Genomic DNA, 20,609 nt, shown 5'->3' with positions numbered 1-20,609 from the left:
GTACTGATTGTTTTTATTGTTCCACAAAAAAATGCTATAGCCATTAATCACTTTGATTAACTGCAGGCTTTTTGCTCATATATATCACTATGGCCCCATACATTTACATGGGGTGCACCAGGGAAACAACTCCCAACACAGAGATGATACTCATTGTCAAAATGCTTCCTCAAAGTCTCCCTTATGTCAATTTCCACCTTTTGGGCACCTCTCACTGCCCTAGTATCTAGCTGCTCAAACGCTGTAGCCAAGTGCTCTGCTTCAGAGCTGTATCCCTTACCTAAGGGTGAAATGTTTGCTTACATCTACACAGCAAGCCATTATTTTGAAATAATGTTGAGATAGGGGGCATCTTACTCTGACTCCTGTAGCCGTCATTTTAGAAGGAATAAGGAAGTTGAAGGAAGAGTGTTCTTCCTTCGACTTCCTGCTGTGTAGACAGTGCCAAAAGCTGAATTAAGCTATTTCGACTTCAGCTACGCAATTGATGTAGCTGAAGTTGCATAGTTTAATTCGACTTTTGCTCTGCTGTGTAGATGTGCCCTGGGAGCTGTGGAGTAGGAATGTGAACAACTAGTCGACTATGTCAACACATGATGTTTGTGAAACTTTCAGGTGATCCACACCACCATGAAGTATCTGTTGCTATTGATGTACTCTGTTGCAAGGTGATCCAGTGTGAAAATTGGAATGTATGTGCCATCTATCACCCCACCGCAGTTTGGGAAGCCACCTCTACAAAACCATCCACTATTTCATGCATAGTTCCCACAGTCGCAGTCCTTCATAGGGGGATATGATTTATTGTCTGCACATTTGCATTAATACATTCCCAAGTGTGGGACTTATCATAGAATACTAGGACTGGAAGGGACCTTGAGAGGTCATCGAGTCCAGTCCCCTGCCCTCATAGCAGGACCAAATACTGTCTAGACCATCCCTGATAGACATTTATCTAACCTACTCTTAAATATCTCCACAGATGGAGATTCCACAACCTCCCTGGGCAAATTATTCCAGTGTTTGACTACCCTGACAGTTAGGAACTTTTTCCTAATGTCCAAGCTAAACCTCCCTTGCTGCAATTTAAGCCCATTGCTTCTTGTTCTACCCTCAGAGGCCAAGATGAACAAGTTTTCTCCCTCCTCCTTATAACACCCTTTTTGAAACCTGAAAACTGCTATCATGTCCCCCCTCAATCTTCTCTTTTCTAAACTAAACAAATCCAATTCTGTCAGCCTTCCTTCATAGGTCATGTTCTCTAGACCTTTAATCATTCTTGTTGCTCTTCTCTGGACCCACTCCAATTTCTCCACATTCTTCTTGAAATGCGGTGCCCAGAACTGGATACAATACTCCAACTGAGGTCTAACTAGCGCAGAACGGAGCATAAGAATGACTTCTCGAGTCTTGCTCACAACACACCTGTTAATGCATCCCAGAATCATATTTGCTTTTTTTGCAATAGCATCACACTGCTGACTCATATTCAGCTTCTGGTCCACTATAACCCCTAGATCACTTTCTGCCATACTCCTTCCTAGACAGTTGCTTCCCATTCTGTATGTGTGAAATTGATTGTTCCTTCCTAAGTCGAGCACTTTGCATTTGTCTTTATTAAACTTCATCCTGTTTACCTCAGACCATTTCTCCAATTTGTCCAGATTATTTTGAATTATGACCCTATCCTCCAGATTAGTCGCAACCCCTTCCAGTTTGGTATCATCTGCAAATTTAATAAGCGTACTTTCTATGCCAATATCTAAATCGTTGATGAAGATATTGAACAGAGCCAGTCCCAAAACAGAACCCTGCGGAACCCCACTTGTTATGCCTTTCCAGCAGGATTGTGAGCCATTAATAATTACTCTCTGAGTATGGTTATCCAGCCAGTTATGCACCCACCTGATAGTAGCCCTATCTAAGTTGTATTTGCCTAGTTTATTGATAAGAATATCATGCGAGACCGTATCAAACGCCTTGCTAAAGTGTAGGTATATCACATCCATCGCTTCTCCCTTATCCACAAGACTCATTATCCTATTAAAGAAAGCTATCAGATTAGTTTGACATGATTTGTTCTTTACAAATCCATGCTGGCTGTTCCCTATCACCTTGCCACCTTCCAAGTGTTTACAGATGATTTCCTTAATTACTTGCGCCATTATCTTCCCTGGCACAGAAGTTAAACTAACTAGTCTGTAGTTTCCTGGGTTGTTCTTATTTCCCTTTTTATAAATGGGCACTATATTTGCCCTTTTCCAGACTTCTGGAATCTCTCCTGTCGCCTATGATTTTCCAAATATGATAGCTAGTGGCTTAGATACCTCCTCTATCAGCTCCTTGAGTATTCTAGGATGCATTTCATCAGGCCCTGGTGACTTGCAGGCATCTAACTAGGTGATTTTTAACTTGTTCTTTCTTTATTTTATCTACTAAACCTCCCTCCTTCCCACTAGCATTCACTATGTTAGGCATTCCTTCAGACTTCTCGGTGAAGACCGAAACAAAGAAGTATTAAGCATCTCTGCCATTTCCAAGTTTCCTGTTACTGTTTCTCCCTCCTCACTGACCAGTGGGCGTACCCTGCCCTTGGTCTTCCTCTTGCTTCTAATGTATTTATAAAAAAAACTTCTTTTTTCCCTTTATTCCCGTAGCTAGTTTGAGCTCATTTTGTGCCTTTGCCTTTCTAATCTTGCCTCTGCATTCCTGTGCTGTTTGCCTATATTCATCCTTTGTAATTTGTCCTACTTTCCATTTTTTTTAGGACTCCTTTTTTATTGTTAGATCATGCAAGATCTCGTGGTTAAGCCAAGGGGGTCTTTTGCCGTATTTTCTATCTTTCTGACACAGCGGAATAGCTTGCTTTTGGGCCCTTAATATCCCTTTGAAAAACTGCCAACTCTCCTCAGCTGTTTTTCCCCTCAGTCTTGATTCCCATGGGACCTTACTTATCAGCTCTCTGAGCTTACCAAAATCCACTTTCCTGAAATCCATTGTCTCCATTTTGCTGTTCTCCCCTCTACTTTTCCTTAGAATTGTGAACTCTATGATTTCATGATCACTTTCACCCAAGCTGCCTTCCACTTTCAAATTCTCAACCAGTTCCTCCCTATTTGTTAGGGTCAAATCTAGAACAGCTTCCCCCCTGGTAGCTTTTTCAACCTTCTGAAATAAAAAGTTTCCAATGCAGTCCAACTTATTGGATAGTCTGTGCCCCGCTGTGCTATTTTCCCAACATATACAGGCAGTCCCCGACTTACACGGATCTGACTTATGTCGGATCCGCAGTTACAAACGGGGCTGCCCCAGAGTACACGGACTGCGGGACCTCACGGTCCTGCCGCCCGTGTACACTGGGGCTTTCTCTGCGTCTCCCTGGTCTGCAGACCAGGAAGATGCAGAGCAAAGCCGCGGAGGGGCTCGGGCAGCGGGGCAGCCCCGCTGCCCTCCACCCCTCCCCCCCGCGCGGCTTTGTAAAGCCGCGGGGAAGCCGGCAGCAGGAAGCGGGGAAGCGGAGCAGGCTTTGCAAAGCTGCGGGGGGGCTCGGGCAGCGAGGCAGCCCAGGCGCACCTGGACTGCTCCACTGCCGGCTTCCCCGCGGCTTTGAAAAGCTGCGGGGGGGCTCAGGCAGCGAGGCGAACACCATCCTTGGCTAGCAGTCCTTCCTGGAATAGCATCCCGTGGTTGAGGAAGCCAAAGCCCTCCTGGCGACACCATCTACGCAGGTCACTCCAAATTAATTGTTACCGATTGGTAGCAGTTTGGGAGTTGCCAGCTTCCAGAAAACTATTGCCACGTGCTTCTCTACTGAGGGAGCAGCTCTCAAACTAGTGTCCTTATGTCACAGGTCTGGTGCCAGCTTAGCTCAGCACAAAGCTCAAGGAAGTTTGCTTTGTACATCAAAAAGTTCTGTGTCCACTGCTCTTAATTCCACACCTGTATGATGTGATCCCACCTATGTCTGCTGGTTTCTCTAGTTCAAATGTGATGGTTTACCCTTGGGTTGTGAAAGCCAAAAGAAATGCTAAGTTGCTGCTGCCCATATCATGCAGAATGTCAGGCACCTGTGAGTCTTCCTCTGTTAGTAACTTTATGATTAACTGTGCTGCCATGTGTGCTCATGGTGCTTAGAGAGCATAGGAGACAATTATGGGAGCTATCCCTTAATACTGCAGATGGTGGAGGGGACAGCAAAGGATGCCAGTTGAAAAATGGCATGAAAGGAAGCTGGAAAGAAAAGGAGGGCTGGGATAGAAACCAGTGCATGACGGGACGTTTAGTATGGTCCCAATATGCTCCGTGCTCTGGTCTACCTTTCCACAATGACTAACAACAGAAGGTGTCACCAGGTATTGTTGGATACATACCCATAGTGCATTGCTCATGCTGTTGATAATGATGCCCCCTGTGTGGACATGACTGATTTACAGAAAGAGCAATTGTGAATGTTTGCTGGTGATCTTTGTTTTTCTGATTTTGCTTTGTTAACATGAATTTTGGCAATATAGCTTTGTAGTGTAGGCAAGCTCTTAGAAGGGTTTAATCAATCTTTATTTAAATGAGTCTCCTTCTACTCCCTAGATATTTTGTCTGGTTTATATTGGTTATTTGAATAGAGATTCTGCCATCTTGACTCACAATGGATGTTCAAGTCAGTGGAACTAATTATGAAGTCAGGGACTACCAGCTGAAACAAGGGTGACAGAATCTGATCTTAGACTGTGAATTCTGAAGGAGGGAGAATGTCTTAGCTTTAATTTTAGTGCATTCAGTGCAACATCTAACATGCCTTATACTCTACAGATAATTTTACAGTTTTCGCATCCGAACCAGGAACCACAGAACTCTGGAAAATGTTTGTCTAGCTACTGAGATTAACTACTTGAGTTTTAGAAAGAGACAATGAGAAAACGCTGCTGAAAAAAAGATTTATTTTTTGCATCACTAGAGGGCATCGTTTGCAAATTTATTCCAAACTTATCTAGTGAACTTAAATGTATAGTTATAGAAAGCAGCAGTAGCCACTTGTCAGAAACATATGCAGCCTAGATTCATACAGTTATTTCATAAGAAATGCCAGATTCCTAGGCTTTAAGTCCAGAAGGAACCATTATAATGATTAACCTGAGCTGCATAACAGGCCATTAAATCTTACCTTGTAATTACTGCATCAAGTCCATCACATGAAAAGTTGGGTAAACTTTGCTGTTTAAGAAAAATGCAGTTTCAAACAAAATAAGATACAGAAGCAAAAAGTATGTGAAATGTCTCCTAAAAATATTGCTTCCCTTACATTTTAAACTCAAACTCTGATGATGCTGATATAAAACTTATTTTGAAGCCAATTTTTATTCAAGTAATTTCCTGTTAAACATACACAGGACAGAAAAATCTGTTCATTTTACAAATTTAATTTGCATTGAGTTAGAATATGAGTTTTTTCTTTCAATAGATGGACATTTTTGTTATATTTTATTTTTAGATACACTAGAAGCAATTCTGCTAGTTTAATTCTATAAATATTCATTTCAAGATTTTCTTTTGATGTGTTATATTTCCATGTGTACTGTTCGGAGAATTGAAAATTTCATCTTGTTAAAAGGTATTACATGAGGTGGCTCTATGGGGTAAAGTGCTCATAAATTCTTTGAACCAAAAGTAGTATAGATTTTCTTGAAAGATTAGTAGTCTTCTCTTGACAGTGGCTTCCATAATTCATCTTGAGCGGCACACTATGTCTACCTTGCATCCAGCTGACTTCTCTCCAACAAGGAAATTTGTTCCTGCTCAACAGGGTGCAAACGTTCATCAGAATAATTGGAATTGGTCTTCCTGAACCCTAACCCTAACCCTTCCTGAAGTGAAGAGGAATCTGAGTCATTTCCTTGTTTCAGATTGTCTGGAGGGAACTGAGAAGGTGGTCAGGACCCAACACCAACTCATAAGCACCATGTAAGGGAGGTTTGAATGTATCAGCAGGGTTGTTTTTCTATGCTGAGGGGAAAGAAGTGGAGTACCAACCCTGTCATTCGTGATACCGTTGACTTGGCAGCACTGATTGAGCTGTTCTAAGCGAAACAGACAGATTTCTTTTGAGACAAGATTGCACAACTGACTTCCTTTAGCTTGGAACTCAGCAGATCTTAACCACTTCCAAAGGAGCACTAATCAGCTTGATTAGCAGAACCATGGCTGTTCTATTTCCATTTTTAACCTTGTATCTCTGTAAGTCAGATTTCTCAACAATATTGGCAAGTGGAAATCAAGTGTGGTAGTCACCCGTTGATCACAAGTGTATTAGTACTGTATTGTTCAATATTTTCCATCAGATTTAATTGTTTTTAATAGAGTTCAATTTTTGAAGCTTCATGATTAGCTTTTATTACAGTCACAAAGTTTTGCCTACTCAACAAAAAGCTTTGAGGGCTTGAAAAGGAATAAAACATTTCTTACAATGGAAAGAAATTACTAGCTTTGGATTTTTTTTTAAAACATTGGACTAGATTGTAATGTTTCCAGTTTCCCAACAGATGGTCCATTGCTCACAGTGAAAGCATAAAAATTGCTACCCTTAAACTAACCGCAACATTAGAAGTAAATTAAACAACATAGCTAGCAAACAGATATGCACCTTGATATTTAGGGAAAATATCTAGGATATGGTTTTTGGTTTCTAAAAAGCTGAAGTTACCATGAACACAATAAACTGATTAACAAAAATGTGTCTTTATTCCTAATCACAGATTTTCTTGTGTCTTCAGTAGCAGCACTGTTGATTTAATTTGTGCTTGGTATTCTTTTATAATGGAAGTGGTTATATCTGACTACTTTTCATTTGTAGAGGAAAGATAGTCTTGTGATTAAGATACTAGATTGGGACAAAGGAGAACTACAGTCAATTTCTAGCTTTGCCACAGAATTCCTGTGTGACTTTGGGCAAGTCTTGGTCACCATGATTCAGTTCCCCATTTGTAAATGGGGTGTGATAGAACCACTTTTCTTCCTTTCTGTCTTATATAATTGTAAATGCTACTGGAGAGGGACAGTCTTAGAGTTTGTAAGTATCTAGCACAATGAGTTCTTAGTTGTAGTTGAGGTCTGTAGGCATTATTACATTACAAATTAAAAATAGCAATATATCCATTTTATAGTTTTAAGGACTACATAGCTGTAAGTAACAGGTCAGTCAGTAGATGTCAGCATTGTTCTACATATTCTTAACTCAAGGACCACATGCACAATAGTTTTTTGAAAGAATAGTCTGATGTGAAATTGACATTTTGTCTAAGGAGGTTTTAGGAGAGTCGCAGCATTTCTAAGCTAAAAGTACCATAGTAAAATAGAACTGTTCTTGTGAATAATCATCTTATTAAGACACAGTTTTAAGAGACTCACTTCTATGCTGAAATTATACATAATTTTCATTCATATTAAGGATTTTTTTATTATCAAAATATGCAGTGAAGCCAATGCTGTTAGCAGATAGCCATGGAGAATTCTCATAATGACTAGTAAATTTCATAGAATGAACCTCTTGAGAATTAAGCAGCCACCTGTTTAAATGGCCAGAAACAAAGCAGGCTTCAATAATGTGGCTTTAACAAGTTTTGCTTTATGAAATATTTGCATTCATTTGTAAATAACTCCCAGCAGTAAAATAGGTCTCAAGTTTCTTCTAGTTGACCTTCAAATCTCTAGAGAAGTTTTCTCCAATCTCCCTGTCTGATCCTGTTGTTTTTCACTTCCACTTCTGCCTCAGTAATGACACCTACACTGCCCTATTTGCATCTTGTCTTATTCCCTCCCTTTCTGTGCCATTTTTCATGCCATCATTGGATATGGAATGCTCTCCCCTTTAAAAACTGCGTGGTGAAGCTTTTGGCCCTAGTAGAATGCTGGCTGTCATCTGACCTTCCTGTGCTGGGACAGACAGCTCCCCTGTGGAACCCAGTAAGCACTAGGGTTATCAGGCTGCCTCCGTATTGAGCCAGACAGCCCGGGATTTTCACCTCCAGGCTGGGAAAAAAATCAGAAAGTACTGGACATTTTAGGAGTCTGGTATTTTCTGAAATTTTTTACCGGACAGGAGGCGAAAATACCAGACTGTCCAGTTCAATACCGGACACCTGGCAACACTAGAACTGACTTAATTGGGGCCTGTGTGTTGTGTAGTCTTCCCTTAATCTTTGTATTCATGCCTGTCAGTATGACAGAAGCTATTTGTATATACTTGCAAGTATATGCAACCAAAGTTAAGTTGTGGCCCTTGGCATGTGCTGTGAGTATTATTGCAGCTCCCCGGGCTTCCGAAGTTCAGTAGCCCTGGTATAAAGGGTTGGCCTGTTCAAATCTGATTGCAGGATTAGGGCCTGTGATTGTAAATTCTCTGGGGTAGGGGCCATCTTTATTTTGTGTCTCGTATAGGGCTGAACATACAGTTAGTGCTAACAACTAGTAAAGAATGAAATGATAATAGCTAAAGTAAGATATTGATATCCATATTAGCGTGTGAAACAATTTTACCTGTTAACTTCACAGGATTATAGAGTCATCTTTTCTCACTCTTTCTTTTATACCACTGCACAGTGATGATAGTTTATCAGTTAAAATGGTTTATTGCTTTATTTTATGTGGACCTTGTATCATTTGCCTCCATTTATCAATCCTTTTGCTGACCTCATATTTTACGTATAAATGTTGTTTCTCATTTCAGAATGATTCCTTTTTGCCTTTAGGGAGGAAGTGAATTTGGACACAACAGACTGTGAATCTCTGTGTCTCAAATGTACTGAAGACATGAGTGTGGTATTGTGTTTGTTCAAGAATGATTGAATTCTGTAGTCCCTCGAGTCCCCTTTCCTGTTTTCAAAATTGTTGTTTGGTAGAATCCAGTAAATACCATCAAATAGACTTTATTTTGAGTTGGGAATTTTATATTCTCTTGTCCATTACTGGAACAAAATACTTTATTTCCCTCATGTTTTCACTACATTATAGTGGCGCCTTTCACGGTGCTATAGTTAAGGCAGTGTCAGCATTCTCATTATAAACTCTGTTTTTCAAGCATTTGTTACTTGGCTGAAAAAATTTATTTCAAGTTGGAAACTTGATCTCAATCCAGGAGCAATTAAGAAAAACAAATACAGATCTTATATGAAATTCATGTGGCTGCTTGGAAGGCGAGAGAAATTTAAAACTCAAAACATTGAACTCTGAAAAATGGCAACTGTGCATATGTAGTAGCTACTTTTAATTAGGCACCAAATACAGGGTACAAGCCCAGGCCCTTGAGCAGGGTGGGGCAACAAATACAAGAAGATGAGCCTAGGCCCTGGTGCAGGGTGGGGCAGCTAATCAAGATGGGGGCTCGGCCCTAGCTCAGGGTGGGGCAGCAAATGGCAGCTAGGCCCTGGTGCAAGGTGTGGCTGCAAACACACACAGTGAGTAAGCCCTGGAGCAGGGCGGGGCAGCAAAACACAAACACACAGGTTTGTAGAAGCTCCTAGTTCAGGAGCTGGGCAGGTAGCGCACCTGCAGCAGTGGCGAAGGAGAGACTGCCATCCAGTCGGTGGGTGGCAGCGGGGCACAGGCCCACCCACTCCACTGCGCCCCGGCCCAGGGGCCCTGGATGCAGCAGTGCAGCTGCTACTGGCTCAGCAGGGGCTCCAGCCCGCAACATGCTGGCCTAGGGCTGCTCTCAGCCCGTGCTACCCCCTGGGCCACTCCGTGTCTCCCCCTTTGCAGGTACCTGTGTCTCTGGCAGGTCAGTCAGGGAGTTGAGGGCAGTGTCATCCCAGCCGGGTCCGGGCGGCCCAATCCAGGCTTCCGTGGGTTGGGGCTCTGCAGCCTCCAGCGGGTTCGTCAGGCCCCGGGGTTCAGCCAGGCATCGGCGTTCCAGCCGGTCCACCGGCTCCAGCAAGCCCTCAGGGTCCCCGTCAGTTGGTAAGTCCTCTAGCTCGGGCAAGACCTAAGGGTCCCTAGGTATCCGCAGGCATCAGGGCTCCAGCAGCACCTCAGGCTCGGGCCAGTCCTCTGAGTCCCCAGGCACCAGCAGAGCCCCGGGTTCCTCTGGGGCAGAGGGTAGCTCTGCTGGCAGGCTTGGCCAGGCCTCTGCAGCCTAGGCAGGGCCGTCTTCGCTAGCCATGTGGAAGGCGGCTGTGGGTGGCCCCAGCCAGGTCTCGGCCTCCAGATCAGGGAGTTTGGAGCAGGCCTCTGTCTCCTCCAGAGGCTGGGCTCTGACTGAGCTCCCTGGCAACTTTCTTATAGTCCTAGCCACGCCCCTTAACTTCCTGTCAGGTGAGGGAGCAGGGCTAGGCTGCACATAAAATGGCTTCCAGAGGGGTATTTTCTCCCCTCTGGTAGTGGGGGACGTCTCTACCCCACTGCTGGGGCATATTCCACAAAAATACCCCCAGTGGTCTAAACTCATGGCACGGGCGAGATGCGATAGGGAGATGAGGCTAAAAATGCTGTTATTCAGTTAAGCATTACAGTCCACTCAATCAGATTCCCCCCCAACCCGAAAAATCATCGGACTCTGACAAACTCTGTGCCACCTCACCAAAATCAGCCCATCTAAGAAAAGGGTCCTCTCCATCTCATTCACTACCACCGCTGCGGGCACCTCAGGTGTTTCCATACACCGTCCTGACAAGCGAAAGACCAGACACAGTACCTCATCACCGAGTCCAGCCCTATCTAGAGAATTGGCACCAGTAGAACAGGCACTGAGAGTGGCCCCAACTTCAGCATTGGCACGGGAACCGACGGTGGCATCGGGTGCCCAAACGGCACCACCAGCGCCTTTGGCACCTAAAATGTTGGCACCGGTGAAGAAGGTGCCAATAACACGCATTATCCCTTCACCGTCTCCGGCACCATCATCATCCTCAGTACTGTCACCGGTACCGGCACTGCAAAGTACCCAGGCTATGGTGCCAATGAAGGCTAAGCAGAAGTCTCAGAGGCCTCTTGACTCCCTCTCTGAGCCCCACACACATCAGATTTTCACCGGGACCACTTTCACCTTCATCCATTCGCTCATATAAATCTGCAGACAGGTCAAGGCTTCACTCTCCACATCTACATCATTACCCATTGGCACGTACCTCCCCGACATCTCACTATTATGACCAGGACTGACGAATACCATCACCATCACTGCATCCAAGGAGAAGATCACAATCACCAAGATCTCCAATGTGATCATCCCACGCATTTGGTATCTCTAGTCACATGATGACAAATATTCGCCTAGATACTCTCCAAGGTACACTTGTCATTACAGTCATGCTCACTATGACCATCGTCATTCTTATTCGAGGGACTGTGCTTGACAAAGATCACCATGTTGCCATCACTCACATATTGAACCCACAAAGAGCCATTCTCCCACACCTTCTGGCACCAAGCCCCCCACTCCAACGAGGGCTGTCCCTGTTCTGCCCCCCCCCCCCCCCCCATAGTCGGAACTGGAAGAGGGTCAGTTATCTGATCAAGACCACGATCAACCACAGGGAGTTTCTTCCACAGATCCGTTGTCCTCTTCTCCTGATGATGCTGTATTCCTGGGAAATTCATCAACCACAGACGATACCCATCAATTTCAGGAACTCTTCAAAAGAGTCACCTAAAGCCAGGAAGTACAAACTCACAGAAGTCCAAAACAACATTGACTGCTAAAGAACCTGCAACCATCCCAAAAAGCAAAAATAGCGTTACCATTAGATGAGGCAATTTTAGAGGTAGCAGACAATACCTGGCAAAAGCTGGCATCCACTGCAGCAACCAAAAAGAGGGTGGACAAGAAATACTTTGTCCCCTCTAAGGGAATGGATTTCTTGTTTACCCATCTACAACTGAACTCCTTAGTTGTGACTGCGGCACAACAGCGAGCTAAAGCCCTACAGTACAGACATGCTGCCTCAGACAGGGACAATAAGTGATTAGACTTGTTCGGCAGGAAAGTATATTCTTCTGCCACGTTGACATTAAGAATGGCCAATTATGCCGCTTTTCTCGCCAACCACAACTTTGATAATTATTCCAAGTTGGAACCCCTTCTTGAGCACCTGCCAGATACGAAAAGACAAATACTCAAAGTGGTAGTACAAGAGGGCTATACCGCCTCATGAACAGCACCGCAAAATTGCCCTCGATATCGTACTGCTGCACGGACCACCGCTACATCTGTGATCATGCGATGGGCATCTGGTTGCATCTAGTGGTGGTTCCAAAAGAACTACACACAAAAGTGGAAGATTTGCCATTCGACAGGCTATTCGACTATTCACTGAAAAAACCGATCAGGTCCTACATTCTGGGAAAGATACCAGGACCACACTTAGGACATTAGGCGTGTATACTCTACCATACCGCCGTAAGAGATACATGCCCTACTATAGACAGAGGCCTTTCCCATATGCCACACACAATACAGGCAACAAGACCAACAGCACCCTAAGCAACGCCCGTAGAGGCGACGGCCTCAAAGTAACAGGGCGCCTAACCAGCAAAATGTCAGACAGCAGGTTTGACACGGCGGTCGAGGGGCTGCAGACTATTCCCATAGCCACGCACCATCTCAACAACACACAACTTTTTCACCATCGTTTGAGGCCATTCACACACCAATGGGCTGCTATTCCCAATGACAGATGGTACTAGATCTGATAACGTACGGATACCTCATCCCCTTCGTCTCTCTCCCTCCACCATCCCCTTCTTCCCCGTCCCTCTTCAGGGACCCTTCTCACAAGTCCCTTTTACAGCAGGGAGATGGAGGCCAGTCTTAGACCTACGATGCCTCAACCGGTATCTCCACAAAGGTTCAAGATGGTGACACTAGCTACTATTATTCCAGCTCTCAACAATGGGAATTGGTTTGTGTCCCTCAACTTGCAGGATGCCTACTTCCATGTGACAATCCACCCTGCACACAGACGTTTTCTACGTTTTCAAGTGGGTCCCGAACATTTCCAATATAAGGTGTTACCGTTCGGCCTCTCATCAGCACCCAGGGTTTTTTCAAAGACTCTGGCTGTAGTGGCAGCCCACCTTCAATGATCGGGAATAATCATATTTTCTTACCTCAATTACGTAATCAAGGCTCCTTCATTCACCGATGCTCTGCAAGCCACCAATATAACCAAGCCTATATTCCAGACATTCGGTCTCATAATCAATTTAAAAAAATCATCACTAACTCCTGAGCAATCTAGGCGCTTGTCTAGATTTGACTACCACCCAACCTTACCTGCCCCAAAGCAGATTTCAATCCATACATGATCTCATACAAACACTCTCTCCAGAACCTCCATACTTACCTGTCTATGACTACTTGGGCACATACCAGCAACCACATATGTGGTACCCAATGCCAGATTACATCTCAGATGCCTACAACACTGGGTAGCCATGGTATACATCCCCGGCAAACAAGATGTACATGGAATGGTCTCTGTTCCACAGAATGTAATTCAATCATTAACATGATGGACCGTCCCTGCAAACATGTTAGTTGGGACACCGTTTCACTTACCTCAGCCCACTATGGAAATAACAATGGATGCGTCCCTCGTGGGGTGGAGCGCTCACCTGGGACGTCACCAAATACAAGGGAGATGGTCCACACAGAAAACCCTACTCCACATCAACCTCCTCGAGCTAAGAGCGGTGTTCAACGTGTGACACATTTTATTACCCTCATCCATGGACGAGTAATCCATATATTCGTCGACAACATGATGACGGTGTACTATATAAACAGGCAGGGAGGAGCTCGATCACATTCCCTTTGTGCAGAGGCAGTTCGGCTATGGAACTGGTGTTTCCATCACAACATTACCCTCACAGCATCGTACCTCCTGGGCAGGGACAACACCATGGCCGATGCCCTCAGCAGGTACTTCATCTTACAACGCGAATGGGATATTCATCGATGTGCTGAAGCAAAATGCAGGACTACATTTTGCTTCAGCTACACCAGACTAACACGGCTACATTTCTATTACTGATGTGCTGAAGATCATCTTAATGATATGGGGACTTCCCATCATAGACCTTTTTGCAACACACCACAACACGAAGTGCTGTTATTACTGTTCCAGAGTGGGTATAGGACTGGGATCTCTGGGGGATGCCTTCCTCAGCTGGAACCATCACCTTCTCTACGCCTTCCCTCCGACGACTCTACTACCGAGAGGTCTAGAGAAGGTGGTCAGGGATACGGCAACAGTAATACTTGTAGCCCCCTTCTGGCTGTGACAAATGTGGCTTCCCTATCTATTTCACATGTCACTGTTTCCGCCAGGAGACATGACCTGCTCACTCAATCCCAGGGAACACTGGTGCATCCTCAACCAGAGCACCTCAATCTTATGGCATGGTACCTAGTTGGTTCTACCAGACAGAAAACTCCTGCACCCAGGAAGTCAAGCACGTATTAATACATAGCAGACGACCTGCTGCCTACTCTACTTATCTCCACAAGTGGCGTCGATTCCAATCTTGGTGCATGGACAAGAATCTCGACCCTTTGTCCCTTTCTATTTATCACATCTTGGACTATATTCTATACCTCAAGACCGCTGGTCTGGCCATTTCCTCAATCAAAGCACACCTAACCGTTATCATGGCATTTCAGCCTCCTGTAGACAGCTATTCCATTTTCAGCCATTCACTCACTAGGAGGTTTATGAAAGGCTTAGTGAATCTCTTCCCACAATACAGACAATCCCCTGAACCATGGAACCTTGAGTTAATTTTGGATGCATTGACAAAGCCTCCCTTTGAACTCCTCGCCACTTGTGATCTTCCCACACTGACCATGAAAGTCATCTTTTTGGTGGCAATAATGTTGGCATAGAGGGTAAGCGAGCTAGCTGCCCTCTTGGCTCTCCCTCATTACACAGTCTTTATGCCTCCAGGGGTTGTCCTTCATCCCCAACCTATGTTCCTGCCAAAGATAAATTCGGAATTCCATATTAACGAACCAATAGTTTTTCCAACCTTTTACCCTAAACCACACTTGTCGACCGAACACACCCGACTTCACACCTTGGATGTTCGCTGGGCATTAGCCTTTTATATTGACAGGACACAAGGCATTTGGACCTCTCACAGTACCTGCAAACCCATTCTACTAGGGCAATGGCTACATCCACAGCTTTTCTCAAGTGAGTCTCCCTTAGGGACATCTGTCGTGCAGCCACAAGGTCATCTGGATCTACCTTTGCCAGACATTACACCCTTACTAACATATGTATAAGTGACTCAGCGGCTGCCTCAGCAGTACTCTCGGCCGTCACACGCTCTTGACTCTGAATCTCACTGCCTTACCGCAGGCTATTGCTGCGAAGTCACCTACAGTAGAGCTCCCACGGGGACACTACTCGAAGAAGAAGAGGAAGTTACTCACCTTCATGCAGTAACAATGATTCTTCGAGATGTGTGTCCCTGTGGGTGCTCCACGACCCGCCCTTCCTCCCCGCTTCGGAGTTTCTGTTTTATTATGTCTTTCAGTTACTCAGCGATTGTTCCTAATAATCTGTTAGTCTTTTTGACCACTGCTGCACATTGAACTGAAGTTTTCAGGGAACTATCCAGAGTGACTCCAGGATAGTGACTTCTGTAAGATGTTCCAATGAGGCTGTGTCTAGACTGCATCCCTTTTCCGTAAAAGGGATGCAAATTAGACATATCGCAATTGCAAATGAAGCGGGGATTTAAATCCCCCCGCTTCATTAACATAAAAATGGCTGCTGCTTTTTTCCGGCTCGGAGCTTTGCCGGAAAAAAGCGCCATTTTAAGAGGGATAAGGGATCTTTCGGAAAAGGCTTTATTTTAAGAGGGATGAGAGATCTTTCAGAAAAGGCTTTATTTTCCGAAAGATCCACGTCTAGACTGGTGCTTTTTTCTGGCAAAGCTCCGAGCCGGAAAAAAGCAGCAGCCATTTTTATGCTAATGAAGTGGGGGGGGGGAATTTAAATCCCCACTTCATTTGCAATTGCGATATGTCTAATTTGCATCCCTTTTACGGAAAAGGGATGCAGTCTAGACACAGCCTGAGAGTACTGTGAGAGGTCTTGTTGGATGGACTGATTGAGGACTAAGCCCAGGGACAGGACTGCAGACTCAGGGCACTGTGAGGGGCCCTGTTTGGACTTATACTCCCAAATGGTCTGTTTGTTGTTGCACATATGGATTGTGTGTGACTTGGGTAGAAGGCTGCATCACTAAAAACCTACCACAAACAGGGAAAAGTGCAGGCTTGCAGACATTCAACCAGGGGCACTTGCAAGAGGGGAACAGCTTTTATCACAAGAACCTTCATGCATAGTTGTCTCATGCGATTGGATTTGGGAGCCTGTGCATTCTGAATGCCTGTTTAGATTCCTTCTCATTAAAGCAATATCTAATCTCAAGATTTCTCATTGATTTCTGTTGTGAATAGAGGATTTCCTGAAGAATCAGTATAACTGAAGGATCTATAGCATATTGGGCTATCTCAGAGGTCTGCCTGGAGATGATATTGGCCTACTTTTGGGAGGCAATCTTAGCTACAGGAAAGATGTGTAGCAGATCAAGGATTCACACTGCCTTTTAAAAGTGAATGCAGTTTCAGTGGAAGACTCAAATATGCATCTTAATTAAACACTGTCTAGCCCACCCATGTTCATCAATCCAACAACTCTATCTCTTTCCAAAATCAGTAAATGCATATACCTACCCACGATTAAGAGAAAAGATGTTTTGTGGCTGTTGAACATATTCAGAAAAGGATACTGTGAAGTGTGATATTCTGGATATATAGACTCAGTTGAGATACCACAGTAATGGGTATGGTGTGCTGTAGATACATGGGGACATAGGGCTTGATTCCCATTTCACCTTAAAGTCATTTTGTGAATTATTTTCACCCAATGTATGACCTCTTTACACAGCTAGCACAATGTAAAGTGGCTTAGGTTAAATGAGAAGCAGCCCATTGGTGTTGAATAATTCAATTTCAATACTGCAAAAGCAAGGCTTTATCTACATTAGAGAGCATACAGTGGCACAGCTGAGCCATGGTAAGATCTCATGTGGCTGCTCTATGCTGACAGGAAAGAGTGCTCCTGTTGAATATAATTAATCCACCCCCAATGCATGGTGGTACATGTTTCGCCAGAAGAACAAGTGCAGCACCATTGTTCATGTCTCAACCGCGGCTGATATATTATGACACTAAGAGCTTTCCAATTCTTATGCCATAGCTGTGCGAGAGGAAAAGCAAGGGTTGTTTATCTTCCCATAGAATCCCACAAAGTCCCAATTGGCAGATTTGTTTCAGATGTTGGACAGCTTGGTTAATCAGAACTGTCTTTTCTCAGTTGCTGGAACAAACACGGTAAATCTGGTGTGTTTGTCAAACCAAGTTGGGGAAAGTAAGCTCCAGAATTGATGGCCCCTCACTGAGAATACCTTGTTGTCTGTCCCCCACTGTTAAACAAGGGGAAGAATGCCTCGGTTAACCTCAGCCACTTTGGTGTTATGCAAAGAGACAGGTGCTCTATCAGTCATAGATGATTTTAAAGATTAAAACCTGGACGCAAATTGGAAACTGGTGCATGTCAGAGCACAGATACGAACGGACCCCGTAAAAAGTACTTTTAAGCAAATGGTTTTTACTTTTTCTGAACTAGCTAGAGTATCCAAGCCATTTGCTTATATGGGCTATGATAGCTGAGATGGAAATATAGTATGTCATCTACACACTGAAGACATCACAACCCCGCCTAACAAACTTTTGTCCATATGGAACAGAAAGGTGACATCCCAGAACCACTTGGAACCTACTGGAGAAACATCTTTGTACTGAGGTGGGTTGGATTCAGACCAGCAACTGGGAAGTAAAAGGCTCCACAACCCTTTACTAAACCCCTATTTCAGTCAGTATTCTTATTATTTTCAGCTGTGTATGTAAAGTTCACTAGTGAACGGAATGGAAAGCCTTGAAATGAATCTGTGGGTGCATCTACACTGCACCTTTATTCTGGAATAAGGGCCATTATTCCAGAAAAACAATATTAGCATCCACACAGCAACTGCGTTATTTTGAAAGAAAACTGAAATAACTGACGGCTTTTTCTGACATTGAAAAACTTAATTCCATGAGGTATAATGCTTCTTCAGAAAAAGCTCTTTGGGAAGAGGATATATGTGGACACTCCACTGCTACTATGTCAAAATGTCACCTCTCCTGGCCATTCTAAGTTATTCCTCCCCAGTGCCTCCTGGGGCTCTAAATCGAGAGAGCGCATCCACATTAGGGGAGCCTGCCTCGGACTAATTTTGAGGCTTCCCTGTAGCATGGACACTCTACAGCCGCTCCCCGAGTTATGACCACCTCCACTTACAACCATCCGCACTTACGACCGAAGCAGTCGTAAATGCGGATCCGAGTTATGAATGGCGATCTGCGTTTACGAACAGTGCGGTCGCCATGTAACTCTATGGGATCCGAGTTATGAACACTTCGAGTTACGGACCAAGTATTGGTCTGTAACTTGTTCGTAACTTGGGGAGTGGCTGTATTTCAAAATAACTATTCTGGAAGATATCTTCCAGAATAGCTTTTTATGAAATAAGCTTGCAGTGTAGATGTACTTTGAGTCCCTCCATACAGAAAAAATGAATTAAAAATATTGCTTAACTTTGCCTTGTTCGTATCCTGTTTTAAATAGGAACTAGTTATGAAGAACCAGGTCTTCTTCTCTCTTAAGATTTACCTCTTTTTCCAGGATGGAGAATTCTGATTTCCACAATGTTCTTATAGCACAACTATAAAAGAACTATTGAAAGTTTGTAAATTATGAATCCTTATTTTAAATATGCTGGCCAATGGGAGCTGCCTCGGCCATGTTTGTAGTGCAAGCTGTGCATGGAGTCCCTCCTCTTCCCAGGGCTTGTGGTGCTCAGAGAAGCACATGGCCCCCACAACCGGCTGCTTTGAGCAGCTTGCAGGGGAATGGCAGATAGGGAGCCTGCTTGAAGGTCCCGCTGGGCTGCTGGCTGGGAACCAGCTAGGTAAGCACCTTCTACCCATAGCCTGCATCTGGCACCCCCCTCCAGCATCCCAATCCCTGCCCCAGGTCACAGACCCCTCCTTCACCCAGACCTCCTCCCAGACCCCACACTCCCTCTTTCACCCTAGACACCTTCCCTGAGATCCCTTCTGCCCTCAACCTCCATCTCAGATCCTGCACCTTCTCCATTAATATCATGGAAGAGTGCAGCCCTTGACCACCTACCAAATACCTGGAGTGCCTCCCCGCACCACAAATTACTGCCTACCGCTCATCTAGAGAGAGAATACATGTAGAAAAGATTGATAATATCACAGAGCTCCTCGCTCTTGCATGACTCAGACCCTCTCCTGCACATACCCACTCAATGTTCTTGCATTTTGGTGAACAACAGCTGCTGTACTGGCAGTCCCCGGGTTACATGGATCCGACTTACATCCGATCCCTACTTACAAACGGGGTGAGGCAACCCCGCACTAGCTGCTTCCCCCCCAGCAGACCAGGGAGATGCGGAGCGGCTTTTCTCAGCAGACACCTCAGCTTGAGAATAAAGGACTGAGGGAAGGGAGGTGTGGGAGAATAAAACTGAGCTCTGGAGAAATGTTTGGCTAGAGTTTCCCCTACAGTATGTACCAGTTCCGACTTACATACAACTTCAACTTAAGAACAAACCTACAGTCCCTATCTTGTACGTAACCCAGGGACTGCCTGTATTTTCAACAGTTTTGATCTATTATCACTTAAACTACAGAAGGGGGAGCACTGCCGCAGCTTTAGTTTTAACATTAACTACCTGAGTGTATTGTGATAACTATGCAAATCTTTAGTCCCCAGCAACTCCTCCCCCACAGCAGCTAAATAATTTTTCTGACAACTGGCAAAACCAACTCTCATGTGTGTATATTACGAAGCATATTGTAGCAGCCTCACTACACATACAGTATATGGCCTTTCATTGCAGTATCACATAACATTGGAAAACTCAACATGCTTGAGAGAATCTAGAGGAGGCTGCACAGGCCACACAGAAACTAGATTATTTTAGAAACTTTTCTTCCAAGTCACATTCAGGTTCTCTAATTGATCTTTTGATCCCATCTAACAACCCTTCTACTGCTTCTGCTTCCCAGAGAAGATACATTTTCCCAGCATGCATTGCTCACAGTTTTGCTGGGGAAAGAACTGATTTTTCTAGAAATGGAGTTATAATTGGGTGCTTTGCCTGAATGGTAGAGTTCAACAGATGGAAGGAAAGAGAAATTATTGGGTTTAACCAATGATATTCTACCCACCTCTGGACAGTTTGCAGGGCCTTTTTTTATTAAAATCAGATAATTTGAAGGCAACAGTACTTCTCACATCATTTTTATTCATTTCTCTAATTAATACACTGATAACCATCCTTCTTTAAGTATAGAGGGTCAAACCCTGGACTAATGTATTTAACTAGCAAACTCCCCCTGATTTCAATAGGACCAGGATTTGGTCAAACCATGGTCTTTACCAGCTCTTAATATAAGAGGAATGGCATCTTCACTT

Source organism: Pelodiscus sinensis, chromosome 6, assembly GCF_049634645.1.
Source record: "Pelodiscus sinensis isolate JC-2024 chromosome 6, ASM4963464v1, whole genome shotgun sequence".
Taxonomy (NCBI): domain Eukaryota; kingdom Metazoa; phylum Chordata; order Testudines; family Trionychidae; genus Pelodiscus; species Pelodiscus sinensis.
This window is presented reverse-complemented; position numbering follows the sequence as displayed.